The following is a 16,713-nucleotide window of genomic DNA, read 5'->3' as shown; positions in this document are numbered from 1 at the left end:
TTTAAAATATTTTTTTGTCCGGAATAATCGATATCCGAAACAATCAATGTCCACAAAAATCCTGTCCGGAAAGATCCTGTCCACAAAAATCTGTCCGAAAAAATCCTAATACTAATAAAAGCTGGCAGATCAACAAAACAACACTAGTCAACAAACTTCTAACTTAAATACCGGAATGTAAAATAATTTAAAATTCAAATGTTTACCTTATTTTTTTTATATAATATTAAAAATATTTTTTTGTCCAGAATAATCATTGTCTGCAAAATTCCTGTCCAGAAAAGTTAGTGTCTAGAAAGATCCTGTCCGCAAAATTAGTGTCCGGAAAAATCACTAAGCCCTGATAATTAGGTGGCACTCAAAAACCAAGTTCTTCTAGAATCTCCAGACATGAATTTTGTGTATTCACATTTTTTACCTACCAGCAGCTTGAAAAATTGCTTTCCCAAGTACATTCGTCGACGCGACTCGAGATATCTTAGCATATCTTATGAATTTTATGAGAAATAAAAATGGATAATATTTTTATTTTCTGAGAAACATTTTTTTGATCTTTTCAATTAAAAGTGAGTCGGTTGCATTATTTGGAAATCAGACTAGAGAAGCATACACAAGCTTACTGCGCACTAGGTGATCATACAAGGTACACAGTTACCTCGAGCTCCTCAATTAAAGGCAAATCTCATATTATTTGAGACTTTGATGTTTTCTATATGCCGATGGAATCTGTAGTCCTCTTGAAATAGTACAGCCAAATCAGTTACCACTTATGTGCAGGGCCGCCTAGAGCCAACCCGGGCCCTGGGAAAGCAATGATTCCGGATCTCATGACGAAAATGGCGTTTTATATATTTTTTAGCATCGTAATATATTTTTTTAATAAATAATAATAGGTACATATTTTCTAAAATGATATTTTATGCAAAATATTTTAATTGGGCATTAAAAATATCTACTCATAATATTTATCTGATAATTAGTCGTATTTTTTTCGCTGCTCAGTGTTGCCATATAGTGAATTTCCATTCCGGGCCAAAAGCAATAAAATCGTGCCATCGCGGTGAAAACGCTCGATTATAAAGCGTTTATATTAAGACTTTTTATAACAATATTACGAGTGAAAATCGAATAAAGCACATCTAATCCGAATTTTACCCAATAGGAGAGCGCAAAAAAAATTACCCCTTCTCAAATTAAAAAATCCACGTCAAAAGCAATAAAATCGAGTCGTCGCCGTCGCAGTGGGAACGCTCGTTACCGTAATAACATATTGATAGTTAAGAAAATGTTTGTTTTATTATATGTAACATATGTAACATAATAATAATATAATATTATATAATAATAAGAATAATTCCTATATTCAATGTATTGTTATATATTCCTTTTTTAAAAACAGTTTTTTGCCACCTGGGGCGATACTTTCTTCCATACAATTATCTAATACAAAATCTGTAACTTAATGCATGCCTTTAATATGTCAAAACTTTCCGGGGCATGCGAAACCTTTTGACCCCAGCTATGTTACATACCCTTCACATATTAAATGAGATTTTATTAGAATTTAGTCCATTTGTTGAAAAAATACGATTCATTGTTAGGATAATGTGCTCTGAAAATCAATTTGGGAAAGATTTTTGCAAAATCACATGTAAGGAGTAATTAGTACAAAGTAGGGATTACATTGACAGGAATACTACTTGATAGCTGAAGGGATTGTCGGGTTCGTCAACTGAACCACTCATCTATCTATAATTGGACGGAAGGATTAACTTATATCGTCATAAAAAGGGCTAGTTTCACTCGCAATAAAAGCATTTTTTACAAACACTTAACCGATTATTTTATTATTTCAAGTTCTATATCATCAATTTTAAGAACTAACACTATAATTTTGTTACTGATGTATTAATTTGCTTCATAATAATTTCACATTTTTATTGATATATTGAAATACATCATAATCCGACGAAACTATTCATTTTATAATTTTACATGTTGCTTATTGTTAAATGTATGATATTTTACTTGAAATAATATAACAATAAAAGATTACTTTCATAAAAGTAACGTAAAACTATATAGTAATGGAAATAGGTCATTTAAGTAAGAGATTAATTTTATTACATGTCACTACTATTATATTTTATTAATATTCCTTTGAACGGATTTAGGCAAAAATGGCGTTTTGAATAATGGAAAAAAGTAATTAAGACGAGTTCGAGATCGTCAGTTTTTTGCGTTTTTTCACGAAGTAAAACTATTGATTCCTTCGATTTATTTAAAGTTGATAGCTACATTGAACTCGGTAGTTTAAGAATCAACATTTTTTTTTAAATAAAATATTAAAAATATATTTTTGTCCAGAATAATTAGTGTCCGGAAAAATCACCGAACCATTTTTTGCACATTCAGATTAAGAACCACATTATACGAACGGTCCTTCCATCGCAAAAGTGCTGCCCCCAAGCAAGTGGCGCCCGGGACGTCTCCCCCCCCCTGCTCCCGCTATAGCTACGCTACTGATTCAAAGTTATGCATAATAAAACATTTATCCCATATTCAATTTTATGCAAAATTATACTATTTTCGCTTAGAATACAGTTATATATAAATATATTTTATCTGGCGTTATACAAGTTTATTCGTCAAAAGCTCCAAATTAATAAATGTTGCAATAAAAATAAAATACACACAAATTCTATAAATAGAGAAGATACTGGTTCTTCGCAGCGATGATTAAGAATTCGGTCAATGCATTTTTGTGTCGCCCCTACGAAATGCTACGGAAAGAGAACCTTTATTATTTTTGTTCGTAATATTGTCCGCGGAACAGGTATATTCGTACCGGTTTCGTCGAAGCCTTCGACCAGCTCTTCCCTTTCATATGTTTCTGCTACTTCAGACGGCAACAGTGCACCCTTGGGAGCCTTGAGGGGAATCGTATGATTTATTACCTGCATTTTGCTCGAACGCTTTTCGAGGTCCGCCTACTTTTTTTGCGAAGCCCTAGCGCGCCCTTTCCACCTCCTGTTCGCGGATGCTCTTCTGGTGATTCGTGTTCATCTATAAATAAACATAATCGGAAAGCCCTTCGAAGAAGAAGAAGAAGAGGAACGAACGAACGAACCGAGGAGAAAAGACCGCCGGAGCCGCATGGCGCCCTAGTAACTTGTGGGAGACTTATCATACCCAAAGGGTTATACGACACGTGGGCGAAGCGAACAATGGACGGATAGGTGCGTCGCCCGACGCGTAAATGAACGGAGAGGTTCATCAAAGGCGAAGAAGAATGGACGTGTCACTCTCAATGACTTTGTCTAGCCGAGAAGCAGAAGGCAGAGGAGGTGTAGCGTTCTTGACTGGCGCGGGAGCGCGCGGTTGCGTTTACAACGCACTCACTGCGCATGACGCATCCGACAGGGTTGCCACTTACCAGCTTTCTATATCGAATTAAATGACACGTTTTGACATTTAACAAGCTGTTGCCCGGCAAGTTGAGAGAGTTTTAGCACGGCCTAAATCTCAGCACGTTCAATCAAGATTCGATATATATTCGAAGTCGAATGATCAGAGACAGACATAAGTTTTAATCGCAAGTCCACACCAGCTACTTGAGACGACCAACTTACCGTCATGTCATTCAAGAACTGGGGTAAAAAGATTCAATATTGCGTGTATGCTTTGTCTTTGTTACACGAATGAAGTATATCAATCAAATTAAAGACTAGAATCTTCAAGTAGATCTTACTGGAATGTCAAAATTTTAAAAACCATATCCTCAGAGTTCGCTTAACAAATATCACCACTAGGGCCACCAATATTTTTTAAAACGATTGAAATTTTTTTATAGAAAAATGTTTTTTTTTTTATATTATTTCTATTGTGTCGGAACTCTTGATAGTAGTTATTGCGACCAATGAACTAATTCTAAAAATATATTTCGGATAAGTTCATTCGTTCTGATTCGCTATCTATGATGTAGCTCCATAAAAAAGTAAGGACATAAAAACTTTTTATTATGTATTAGTTATTTAAATATTAAAAAAATGTTATATAATAGATATTATTTTCAATTGTAAAAGTATTTTTTACTCTCTTATAACGAAGTATTTAATTATTACTAACATTGTATATGTATAAAACTTAAAAGATAATGAAATCGGTTTAAATAAACACTTAATATTTCATATTAAATTTTATTGTCTACGATTGAGTGAAAGTAGCAACCCTGAACGCGCGTGTTGCGCGTATAAAAGGAAAACAGAGTATCGGTATTCTTTTTACTCGAAGCTTAAAACATTATTTTTTAAATAATATAAATGGAATGAAATATTCGCACACGTGTTTTAATAACCAAAAAGATAAGTTATTTTGTATTTAATAAAAAAAACAACCCCAATTATTTTAATGAAATCATACAGTTTACAACTGAAAAAGCTGTTCTGTATAATTACCATCGATGTCTCAAATCCAATGGTCTAAATCATTATAGAATATCTTCTGCTATTAGTTATAAAATTCAGCTCGAATAGATAGAAAAATGCATTTAATAATTGAGTAAATACATATTTCATATAATGAATAATATTTCATGTAATAAATAACAGAATAACATGAATAACACGCTCGTCGGAGAGTTCACTCACTCACTCACTAGTTAAAGCATAGACGATGCATACATTATCTAGAGAAAGTATACACGAAATTTAGCATTGTAAGCTTTAATTAAACCTCATACTGTATACTTTAATAAAAATAATTAATTTAACACTTTAACTGTATATAATATTTTTTTGTTTGAGTATCTTACTCGGTAAAAGGGAGAAATGTTTGTTCGAAGCTCGAAGTGAGCGTCGTGCTCGTACTTGAAGAATCGATATGCTCATACAGTAGTTTTCTTTAGACTTTTCGAAAGGCGTAATCGAGAAAGTTGAACCTTCTTTTGGAAAAGGCTTTCTTTTCTTTGGAAAATTTCCTTGTGGCGCTGTGAAAGTTAACGGAAAAACTCGGTTTGCAACCAGGGCTGCATGACAGCGAAGGGGTGAACATGGCTAGCAATACACCCCTTCGAGATTGAGGGTGGTATAAACTCTCCCCCAAGAGCGGTCGACTGAGCGCGCAAGAGAGTTGCCTACTAACGGACGCTTTGGCGAACAAAGAAAGCGTTATAAACGACCAGGACATCATAGTTGCTGTTGGGTATATGGCATCGCGACGCTTTCCTCCTACCGCCCCTTTGGCGCATTAAGAAACATATAAATATATAAACATATATTTAAACACGTCCATTTTATAATTATAATTTAAAAATTAAACAAATTTGGATTTTGTACTGTTTTTTTGTGAAAATATTCAAGGCAAGAATCGTCAGGAAAGGGTCATATTCCACGTGTTCCGGATCCTGAAAAGGATCTCGGCCAAGGTTGTGACCTTTCAGGACGCGTGGGCGTCGGAATAACCGGAAATAGCGACGTCTTTAAGCCGGATAGCAGCAGTGGGCGGTGATAGTCTAACACCTCGCAATTGCATCACAAAATCAATATCCTGTCGGCGCTATATATCCACTCCCCTACTATCCGACGTGCCTTTGTATTGGTTGTGCGCTACGACTGCTAAGCTTAATAAAATTATTATTGAATAACTTCACACGATGACATTCATGACAATATTTGACAGATAAAAAATACTATGATATTAAAATAATGAGCTTTAAAAGTGTTTACATTTACACTAAATATTATATTAGGCTTGCTCTTTCAGGACAAAGACTTGATTTGTTGTCTTTAAACTTGACACAATTTTAAACTGGTCTTGTCTTTTTATGAGTCAGTAAACATCGTTTAGAAACAAAGAGCAGTATGTATATGTTGTTCTTAAAGTACGGTTGTCGAAACTTCTACAAACACAGATAATACATTTTGTCCCAGTTTCGCTGTGAGCTTTTGAATCCTAAAAGCTGTCGATTATTACGAAGAAATGGACGAAATTATTTGAAAGCTGGTTTTCAAAGATTTTTACTGACGTTAGATGATAAGCAGTTATTATTATATGGTTATATTGCATATGTACTAAATATATACTATGTTTTACATAAATAATTTATATATAAACCACGTATTTTAAAAAACATTGAGACAAACTTAACAGGGGAGGGGACAGATGGAGGTATTTGCCAACTCTTGAATTTGGCCAGAAAAATGCATTTTTAATAAAATCGAAATATAAAAAAAAACGACCACTGACTTGCCAACTTTTGCCCCTTTCTGGAAAAAGTTGAAATGATGTCCCTGATTCTAATCCAGAAATTTTCAGGTTATCCCTCAAATATAATATAAAAAAATGGTATCGAATCTATCCCGAAAATATTATTTAAATATGTTTTTGAGTTCTGGAAAAGAATAATTGCTCTATAATTTGTCTGCACTTCGATATTAGACTGTTGTAAAAATATCATAGCAAACCTTACCAATATTACTACGGACTTATTGATATAAGGTGTTGGTCAAAGTGTATTCAAACATAATTTTGCGCAAAAACAACTATCACTCCTCAGAAGTAAAAAATTCACGTCAAAAGAAAAATAATCGTGTCGGCGCTGTCGGAACGCTCGTTACCGAGCGTTCCCACTGCGCCGGTGACGACACGATTTTATTGCCTTTGACTTGGATTTTTGACTTCGGAGAAGGGATAATTGTCTTTTGCCCTCTACTATTGGTCAAAATTCGGCTTAGATGTGCTTTATTTGTTATAAAATGACTTAATATGAACACTAGATAACCGAGCTTTTCTACTGCGACGACTACGACACTAATTTATTGCTTTTGACGTGAATACTAAACAGTGGCGTCATTTGAAAGGGGATGGGGGCATTCTGAGGGATTTCTGTATTAAAAAAGTAAAAAAAATATTTACGGAATTCGATAACTCAATTGCATTTAAATAATTTATCGATGATGTTTATCAAAAATAATCTTAGATTATTTATGATATATAGATAAAAAGGGATAATTGTATTTTGCGCTCTCCTATTGGTCAAAATTCGGTTTAGATGTGCTTTATTTGTTATAAAAAGACTTAATATGAACACTACTGGGACGACGACGGCACGATTTATTGCTTTTGACGTGGATTTTTTACTTCTGAGAAGAGATACTTTTTATTGTGTTCTATTGAGCAAAATTTGGTTTAGATATGCTTCATTCGATTGTCACTTATTGTTATAAGAATTCCGAATATGAGCGCTAGAAAACCGAGCGTATTTATTACTTTTGACGTGGATTTTAAACAGAGACGTGATTTGGGGGGAGGTGGGGTAATCCCCCCGTTGAATTTGGCGATAAAAATGCACGTCATTTATTGAAATATTATACAGTTGAAATATTAAAAAAAAGATCACTGCCTGGTCAGCGTTTGGCTCCCTTAGAAAAAGCTGAAATTTTGTCCCCGAATTTAAATTATACTACGCGTCCTATTATTATACTCAAATTAAATTTGGATGTCTTTTTTAGCTCCCAAATCAAAGAAACTAGCATAACCTTTCAATGTCTCTCTTAATTAAGTCATAATAATACAAATATTACAGTCGCGAATACGAATAAAGCCTTTATGAACAATGGTTTTAGATACAAACTCGCATAATTCATATTGTTTTATACGACGTTTTGAAATTGGAACGTTCGATATTAATTTTTTTAATGAATATATTATATACTTCTGTGCATTGGGAGTATGTTGCGTAGAATATGCATTGAGTATATATGTGTTGTATTGGTGGTACATATTGGGAAGCTATCGGCGATTGCCGAAGATGTTGAACCGTTCGGAAAACGTTAGGACCGCAGCAAAGTGCAGGAGGCTTTGTGACCGGAAATCAATATCCCGATATCCCCCAGTCTAGCGTTTCCAGGTAAACTTGAATGAACCGATACGCGTGGAGCGCATGCACCGAATGTCCATTTTTACGAGAGCAGCCCCTCGATGTTCGATACGTCACACGGCACTGCGCCATCGTATGGAATGGGCGTAAAATCCGAGCGAATAATATTATTTTAAAATTAAATTTCATTTTATAATTTAATAATTTATGTTGTTAAAAAAAACATAAATATTTATTCGCGCGTATTATCTTGGTTATATTTAATAAATAAATAATCAAAAACGTTCGAAAACAATCGAGGCCAAGGCCATCCGCCGCTGCGCATGATAATGATATGCGTAATTAGACTACAGGAGGCACAGGATAGCAGAGTGTGCGAGAAAGGTTTCGAACCGCCGAAACGAATTTCGGTCGCCCACCGCGCGTCGCCTGAAAAAAGGGGGGTGGATGCCTCGTTATTGGAAATCAGCGCTGGCAAAGGATCAGGAGCGCATGTGGAAAGCAAAGCGACGAGCGGCGAAAGCGAAAGCTCTGTGCGGCGTTCCGAAGCGGTGCTCTATGGCCATGGTTTCGCGTTGTCGTTAGGGCCGCAGAGACGGAGAGGGCTAGCTCTCGCGTCGATGAACTCGAACGGAGGGGGCCGTGCGCTATCGGGTCGCAAGTGGTTCTATACCTTTTATAGATGGGCATTCATATATTTTGTGAATAATTAAATTGAATGAGAGTATGTAGATTTTATTTATTACATTAATTTATAAGGTCAGTGCTTCTTAAAGTTCACGTGGAATACGTACTACTAACAAATTTTAGTGGTTAATGTATATTACTGATGAAGTTATATTTTCACTGACGTTTCAGTAAAACATATCCGAATACATTTTCAACGGTAGATTGTGATCCAATTCAAGTTTTCTATGCTGGCAGTACTGTAAATTCGACAAATGTCAATAATCACGCTTGTTCAAAGTGTCAAATGTTAGTTTGCAACAACACATACGAAATATTACGAAATGGATCGCTTAACCGCCATTAAACGTGATAAAATTGTTCAATAGTTGTACAGAAATAACAATTCTGTACGAACTGTATAGAAATTTACGTGAAGATTACGGTCAATTTCATCATTATACTGAGCGAACAATTCACTGCGTAGTATTTTTTAAGATAGGGTAAGGTTTATGTATCATCGTGGTACCTATTCAGACGAGAACTGTTTGGTGCGTATTGTGGTTGGGTGGCGTCATTGCGCCTTACTTTTTGTAAACAATGAAGGTCAGACTGTACCAGTCAATGAGGCGCATGATAACCGTTATTTTTGGCACGATGTCGAATATATTGATATGGAAGACACGTGGTTCCAATAAAATGGCGAAACTTGCCGGGCTTGGAAGTTTTGCGTGAAAAGCTCCCAGGTCACATTATTTCATGTTTTAGTGACGTCAACTATCCGCCAAGATTATGCGATTTAGCACCGTTGGATGTTTTTCTGGGGTTATGCAAAGAGTTGTGTTTACACCGACCAGCCCGAAACGTTGGAGCACCTAAAAACCAGCATCCGCCAAGTAATAGCCGAGATACCGCCTGAAAAAAATCGGCTGCTGCAAAAGGTCTAGAGAGTGACATTTAATTGATATTATTTTTCATAATTAATAAAAACATAAAATGTTCGATTAATAAAAAAACCCGTAGCTATCCTTAAATTGGTTTGTTTTATTTAAAATAAGTTCGGAAACTGAAGTTGGATCATCAGCGAAAATATAATTTAACTGATATAAGCCCAAGTGAAAGTATATGCTATATAACTATAGTTTCACAACTTTCATTAGGTTTAGGTCATATATAAGTTTAATATTGCAAATTCTGTTTTTTATGTAAAAATTATGTGTCTATGTAAGACTCATTCATAGCAACAGACAATACAATTATTTCTGGTGGACATCCACCCCTAAGATGACACTATTGATGACTGACATTATCACTTCATTCGGCACTCCAAATTATTATATTAAATATGAGTCATCTAGACACTATTATATAATATCATTGGCTGTAAAAGCTATAGTCATTCTTTAGTGTTTTAAATATATTTCTTACGAAACATATCTATTGAAAAAGAAGTCATAAACGCAACATCAAAAAAATTCAATGCATGATATGAATACTCACGCGGCATACATCAATTGGATTTCTCCTTATATTTTTTTAAATAATTAACACGAAATAAATAAATTTACTTTTGAAACTTAATGTTGCTAGAGTAGACAATAGCAATATACAAATAGCTAAATTCTGAATCTTATTATTGTTCACTTACGTTAATTTCAGTGTCAGTCTGCCTATTCCATAGGGCAAAAAAACTTACTGACAAATATAATAAATTGAAAGAAGCATTAAAATTGAATGGTTTTACTCGACGTTATATAATATAGGTCAGAGGTATCGAAAGAAACTTACTTTTAGCTCAAGATTATGTCAGGTCTCTAACGAAATATCGAACAATAAATCTCAATTGTCTACATGTACATATACATATAAGTGAAGTATATGTATGAAATGTTTGAACTATTTTGTAAAAAGGCCATCATGACGCATTAAGGAAATCTGTCAAGTCAAGGATATCAGATTTCATATTTAAAAATACATGTTTATAATTTATATTTTATTTTTATATAATATATCTCTGTTGACTATTTATCACTTTGAGCAAGTCTATTTTATGATAAAATTTCACGTATAGACATGTAATATAAAAAATATAATAAATTATCAACTATGTATTAGATGTTAAATGCATATTGAAAAAATAAAATTCTACGTATTTGCTTCTCAAATATGCGATGTAATCAAGGGCGATAAATCGCTTTTCCGTCTTTTTCGCACATATATCACTGCGTTTATAACTTTATAAGTAAACTATAAAAATAATTTGGGTGTACAGCTGTTTGGACCAACAACAATTGTTGCATCGAAATGAATTGAAACTGTTATAAAGCAGTTATTCGTATCTATTATTACATACAATAACGGTATCAAGTGCACTAAAATCATTGGACCTTAAAAAAATAAGGACTGAATATCTTCGGTAGGTACCGCACTCTGAATTGAACTACGTAGCTAATGTGATTTGCAAATTTCGAATCTATTGTTAAACACGTCAAAAAGTCTGATAAGATCTGTTTTAGGTAAACTCAAAGAGTCTGGTTCCGCCCCGAATTATCAAGTTTTGTCAGAGGATCAAGGACTGGAAGGGCCACAACAATTCCGTCAGGTATTTCCATCAGAATATTAGTATAAAGAGAGCTTAGTGGAAATCACACCAAGCGGAGCTATGCTAAAATGAACAAGATGACCATAGGAAGACTAAGGAAAACCTTTGACCGTCCGATGTGCTCCAATAAACAGTCATTCCGAATCTACTAGAGTGCTACTCGATCTTTGATGAGACTACGATGAGAACAGACATGCACAAATTATAAAACCATTCTAATTATACAAATAAACGCACACAGCTAAATGAGCTTGAACTTTTTCTTTAGGCATAAAATATTTATTATATGTAAGTATGTACTTATTTTAATGTTATACAGTACATTCGACTAACACTAAAAGTGAAATGTAGCCAGCGAGACTTAAAATGTTGTCTATCCCTGTTTTAGATGATACATACATTGATAGGTATCTATATATTACTATTTACTAGGAGGGTGAACCGTCTGCCTCTACAAGGTATTTCTTTACCTGCATAATAAATGCTTCTATATTTATAGATAGCCTTGTTCAGAGAAATTGTATAAGATATATGTTTTTGTTTGGTTATTTATCTCCACAGAATAAAAAAATAATTTTACCTCTACTTTTATATTTTTTATCAAGATCTGTAAAATGAGCAGTTTTACAAGGTCATATGACGTATGACCCACAATCTGGTGTCGCTAAGGAAATATGTACATTTTATATTTATTAATGGTAATCAGAAATATGTTATAAGATACACGTCTGCACTACTAATACTAAATTCACCGTGACGAATATTTTTATATCGAACAAATTTTTAGGCTTAGCTAATAACAATTATTTTGATGGTAATTATTAAATAAAAACAAAGTTTTTTTTGTGACAGCAACGGATGTCGAAAAGGAAAATGTGCCAAGAATGCGATTAGAAGAATGCGGTGCCTAAAGGGTATGCCTTACTTGAATTTGTTTTACTAGGAGTACATGAACGAACGGCGAAGAGCGCGAGCGCATCCGTCGCATTTGTCAAATTCTTGGCGTTGCCGCTTTTTTCATGCATAAAGGATATGCGGTGCTGTTGCAACCCATGCACGTTGCCATTTTGTATCGCACGAACGGCACCTGTTTATGCACTTGTGCATCGGTGTTATTGTATTCTCAAAACCACCAAAAACTTTCTACTCTGGTTATCTAAAATACTTTTTTTACTTATTCGATATTAATATTATATTTTTTATACTCGTTTAATGTTATATTTTTTTTTATAAAATATAACATAAACATAAACAGAACATAATTTTTTTTTCTTAATGCACAAATGTGTTTCTGTATTCCATTGAGGAAACCCGCTACATTTTTATTTTTGCGGTTTGTCCTAGAAATATTATTATACAAATTCACACCTCCATACAATATTTCCCTGGTCATACTTGTTTCTACCTATCTATCCTTAAATTATTTATATTTCTAGTATTAAATCTATGTATAGGTTGATTCAATTCAAGTTTCTTATGTTGGTAGCATTGTAAATCAGACAGCTGTCAATAATCACGCGAGTTCAAAGTGTGAAATGTTAGTTTGCAACACCACATTTATGAAATGGATCGCTTAACCACCACTCAACGCGTTAAAATTGTTCAATGGTTGTACAGAAATGACAATTCTGTGCGAACTATGTATAGAAATTTACAGGAAGATTATAGTCAATTTCATGGTCCTACTGAGCGAACAATTGACTGCATAGTATTTTTTTTAAAGACAATATAAGCGTTGAAGTTAAGGTAAGTTCAGCCGAGAATATTGCTGCTGTAAGTGAAAATGTGGTCGAAGAACTGGAATTGTCAATTCGTCGGCGTTCACAGCTTTTGGGCTTTAATATGGCTCCTTTTAGCACACTTTGCAGCTGGTCTAGCTCCTACACCCGTATAAAATTCAGATAACACAAAAACTGAAGCTCAGAGAGCATGAACATCAAAGAATTTTTGCAGATTATGCGGTAAAGCACCAGGAAGTTAATACTGATTTTTCAGGATTAACTTCCACATATGCGGCAAAATTGCCGCATATGGGGCAAGTAAAAACCTTATGTAATTCACAAGAGAGCATTACATGCCCAAAAAGTAACTGTTTGGTGTGCATTGTAGCCATGAGGCGTTATTGGGCCTTACTTTTTTGAAAACGATGAAGGTCGAATTGTAACAGTCAAAGAGGCGCATGATAACCGATTATTTTTGGCACGAAATCGAAAAAATTGATGCGGAAGACATGCCGTTTCAACAAGGTGCAACTTGCCACACATCGAGTGCAATGTTGGATGTTTTACGTGAAAAGTTCCCAGTTGCATTATATCACAACTGGCTCCCAAGATCATGCGATATAACGTCGTTGGATTTTTATTTGTGGGGTTACGTTAAGAGTCACGTCTACGCTGACAAATCCGAGGCGTGGAGCACCTAAAAACCAATATCCGTCATGTTATAGCCGAGAGTCCGCCCGAAATGTATGAAAAAGTCATTGAAAATTACAATTTTGCCATTAATATATATGATGGTAAAGATCATTTGGTTATAGAACAAAGTAACCGAACATGATGTGGGCTTTGCCATAAACATTCCCCTATCAGATGCATAAAATGCAATGTTGGACTACATGTTAAGTGTTTCTTGGATGAAGTTGTATGCAAAATTGTCATTATGTGATATTATTTTATTAATAGTTAAAAATAAATTAAAAATTAAATGTTTTTGACTTTTGAGTGTGCATGAGCCTACGGTACTATATGGTACGACTAATTCTCCCAACAACTCATATATAATTTATTTTTTCCGTATTTTTAGATGATATTTTTTTTCGCGCATTCAAAATCATAATGAAGATTTCAAAAATATTCTGCGGGGATGAGAGCCTTGAAGATGAAGAGGGTCGTGGGCGTCCTTTTTAAAGTTGTTAATAACTAACTTAAGGCACTCGTTGAATAAAAACCATGCAGCTCGAAAGCATCCGCAAAAATTAGACGTTAGTACAGGTCTCGGCAATCTTTTTGACTGAGTCAAAATATTTAAAATGTGACTATTAAGAAGACTATTCGGGTAAGTAAATATTTTTGGACCTAACAACTATATATGTGGTCTGGTTGTAACATCGTAAAACGTTATTCGGCACATGTACATACATACGTATAATAAAAAAAACTATTTGCAGAATTCAAATGGGTCACTTTAAATCAACAAACGGGTCACTTGGTGATCCGCGGGTCATAGGTTGCCAAGCCCTGCGTTAGTAAATCAACAGTTCTGAGCCACTTAAAATAAGTAGGCAAATTAAAAGAGTGCCGCACAAAATAGTGAAACGAGTGTACGAGTGTTTAAACTCACAAAAATGTACCTATTTATCGCTGACGTAATGATTGCATTTTAATAAGCGTGTGTGGGGTGCTGGAACATAGCGATTTCAAGATGCATTGGTGAAGGTTGTTTTTTATTATGTAGGAGAATTTTTAGCCTCGTTTACAGAGTACGCTGAAGCAATCGAGTGCGGACGGAGACCAGGGAGACAGCAGGCGCAGCTGGTAGGTCGAGCGGAATGCAACAGATGCACTCGAGTGAACTGCACCGCTCGGAGTGCAATGTCACCGTTCATGGTCAGTCAATGTACGCATAAAAATACACACTGAACGCAGAGCCGCTTCGACGATGTGAGCGAAATGAACACTAACGTCATCATGACGCATGACCATATAACATACATATGTACAATATAAATAGTGTACTCTTGATTATCCGGATTGTGGATTATTCGAGCTTAAGATAAATTCATTTTTTTAAATGATAATGTGCATCCGTTTTTAAATATGAAATAAACAATAAATAAGGGGTACTGAAATAAATCTTCAATATGTCAATGCTAGATTCAATTCTTTGCTGGTGATAGATCCTTTCAATTAAAGTCCAAATAGCTGATTTTTAATTATGATTACATAACATACAGTGTACTCTCAATTAGAGTGCGGATTATCCGCGCTTGAAAAATTAATTTAAAAATTTTAAATCATTCAGGTCAGAATAAAAATTAGAATAAATATCAACTGGCACATGGTCAGAATTAAAATATAGGACAATCATGTGAATTAAAAACAATATTATAACATTTATAAATATAAATAGGCAATAAATTATTTATTGTACAAATATCTTATAAAATATCACGCTTGCACCAAAAGTGTTGAGCAGGCTAGGTTGAGTTAGGCGAGCGTTGGTCAGAACTTGAACACCCCATAAATAACTCTCAACGAATCTGTAACAAATCTATTTAATTTAATGCAGGACGCGAAGATATTCAAAGCTGCAAACGAAGCGGGAATAACGACAGAGCGACAGCTAAGAGCACGCTTGGCTTTTTGTGTAATCTGACAATGTTGTGAGCGCAACCAAACAAGTTGGCCCTAAAACACCTTGATAATGACCATGTATTATTATGCTGACCACCTGTCAAAATAATTCTGACTATTCCAATTTAATTTATAATCATTTAAAATAAATTCCAAGCAATTAATATTTATTCTGGCCGCTTATATTCTGACCTTTAAATGTAACTTATGACACATATAATATAAATTCTGACCACAATTGTATTGAAATTTTAGTCATGTGTTGCGAAAGTGTATTAGTCATGTGTTGCGAAAATGCAAGTGAAACTCATAAAATGAAACGTAAATCATTTAACCCTACAGTTCATTGTGATGCATATATGTATCACACCGTTGTATGACGTACAACTTTGTATAAAAAACATGTAATGTGTGAAAATGCATCACAATTCCAATATAAATCAGTTGTCAAATTGTCACTGACTCTTTTTGACACGCCACTGTGTCAACAACAGTCTGAGAACTGAGAGAGCACTGACATGCAATTTTGGCTCGTTACTGTATTGAGAAAAAAATCAGTTTAACATAATCAGCAACAACAACAAAAGGAGTAGATATTTGCAGTGCAGCTGTAAATCTACTCAGTTAAAGATAAATAGATCTTTCCAAAATTGCTTCAGTAGCTACTGAGAAAGGAAAACGGTTTTATACATTCATTTACGAAACTCATTGCACATCCAGTTCTGGGCTTGCATTGCATCAGGAGGTTTTATGCTCTAAGCACGGCTTAAAGTTACTGGAAAACGTTATAAACCTTGTAGCAAAATTGGTTTACTTTTTATCTGCATGCGGCTTAGGCAAAAGGCAATTTTTGTAGGTATTAGAAATGGTAAACTCGGTGTACAATAGGTTACACTTATGTACAACATATTGCAATGGCAGCAATGTGGAAAAGTTCTTCAAAGATTCTTTGAGTGTGTAGATAAAGAAAACTATAGTCAGATAATATTTGTACTGATTTGTGCTCACATTTAAATTAATTAAATATTAAACTGCAAGTTGTTAACAGAACAATAATTGTAGTATTTGATTTTATTAAAGCATGTGAAGGGAACATATCCAACAAATTAAAATATTTTCTGAACACAAAAAAATTTGAAGACGCTAAAAAATCAGATAAAATTTAATTAATTTAAGAATTTTCTATAGTTGTTCAATCAATATAGAATGAGTTT

At 34.3% G+C, this 16,713-nt stretch overlaps 1 protein-coding gene and 1 long non-coding RNA gene across 8 annotated transcripts in view; both read right to left on the bottom strand.

The window, feature by feature from the left end:
• Positions 1 to 16,713, bottom strand: part of LOC148226570 (xaa-Pro aminopeptidase 1) — a 43,791-nt gene that overhangs the window by 10,473 nt on the left and 16,605 nt on the right. For 2 of the 7 annotated variants that reach the window (XM_088203974.1, XM_088203972.1), the window contains exon 1: positions 14,497 to 14,736. The exons of 4 other annotated variants lie outside the window; for them this stretch is intronic. The gene's annotated coding sequence lies outside the window, so the exon portion shown is untranslated. Of the gene's footprint in view, positions 1 to 14,496; positions 14,737 to 16,713 lie in introns of those variants that run through there. One more of the 7 variants, XM_088203975.1, reaches the window with a different exon arrangement.
• On the bottom strand, positions 2,620 to 2,934 carry LOC148226571 (uncharacterized). The gene is made up of 2 exons (XR_015812272.1): positions 2,849 to 2,934; positions 2,620 to 2,783 (listed from the first exon to the last, which is right to left on the bottom strand). It is a non-coding gene; the product is annotated as an uncharacterized LOC148226571 (long non-coding RNA).

This window comes from Plectrocnemia conspersa, unplaced genomic scaffold (assembly GCF_051122295.1).
Source record: "Plectrocnemia conspersa isolate PC_06_02 unplaced genomic scaffold, ASM5112229v1 ptg000014l, whole genome shotgun sequence".
Classification (NCBI taxonomy): Eukaryota; Metazoa; Arthropoda; class Insecta; order Trichoptera; family Polycentropodidae; genus Plectrocnemia; species Plectrocnemia conspersa.
The sequence above is the reverse complement of the archived record's forward strand: the minus strand, read 5'-3'. Positions and strand labels throughout refer to the sequence as shown.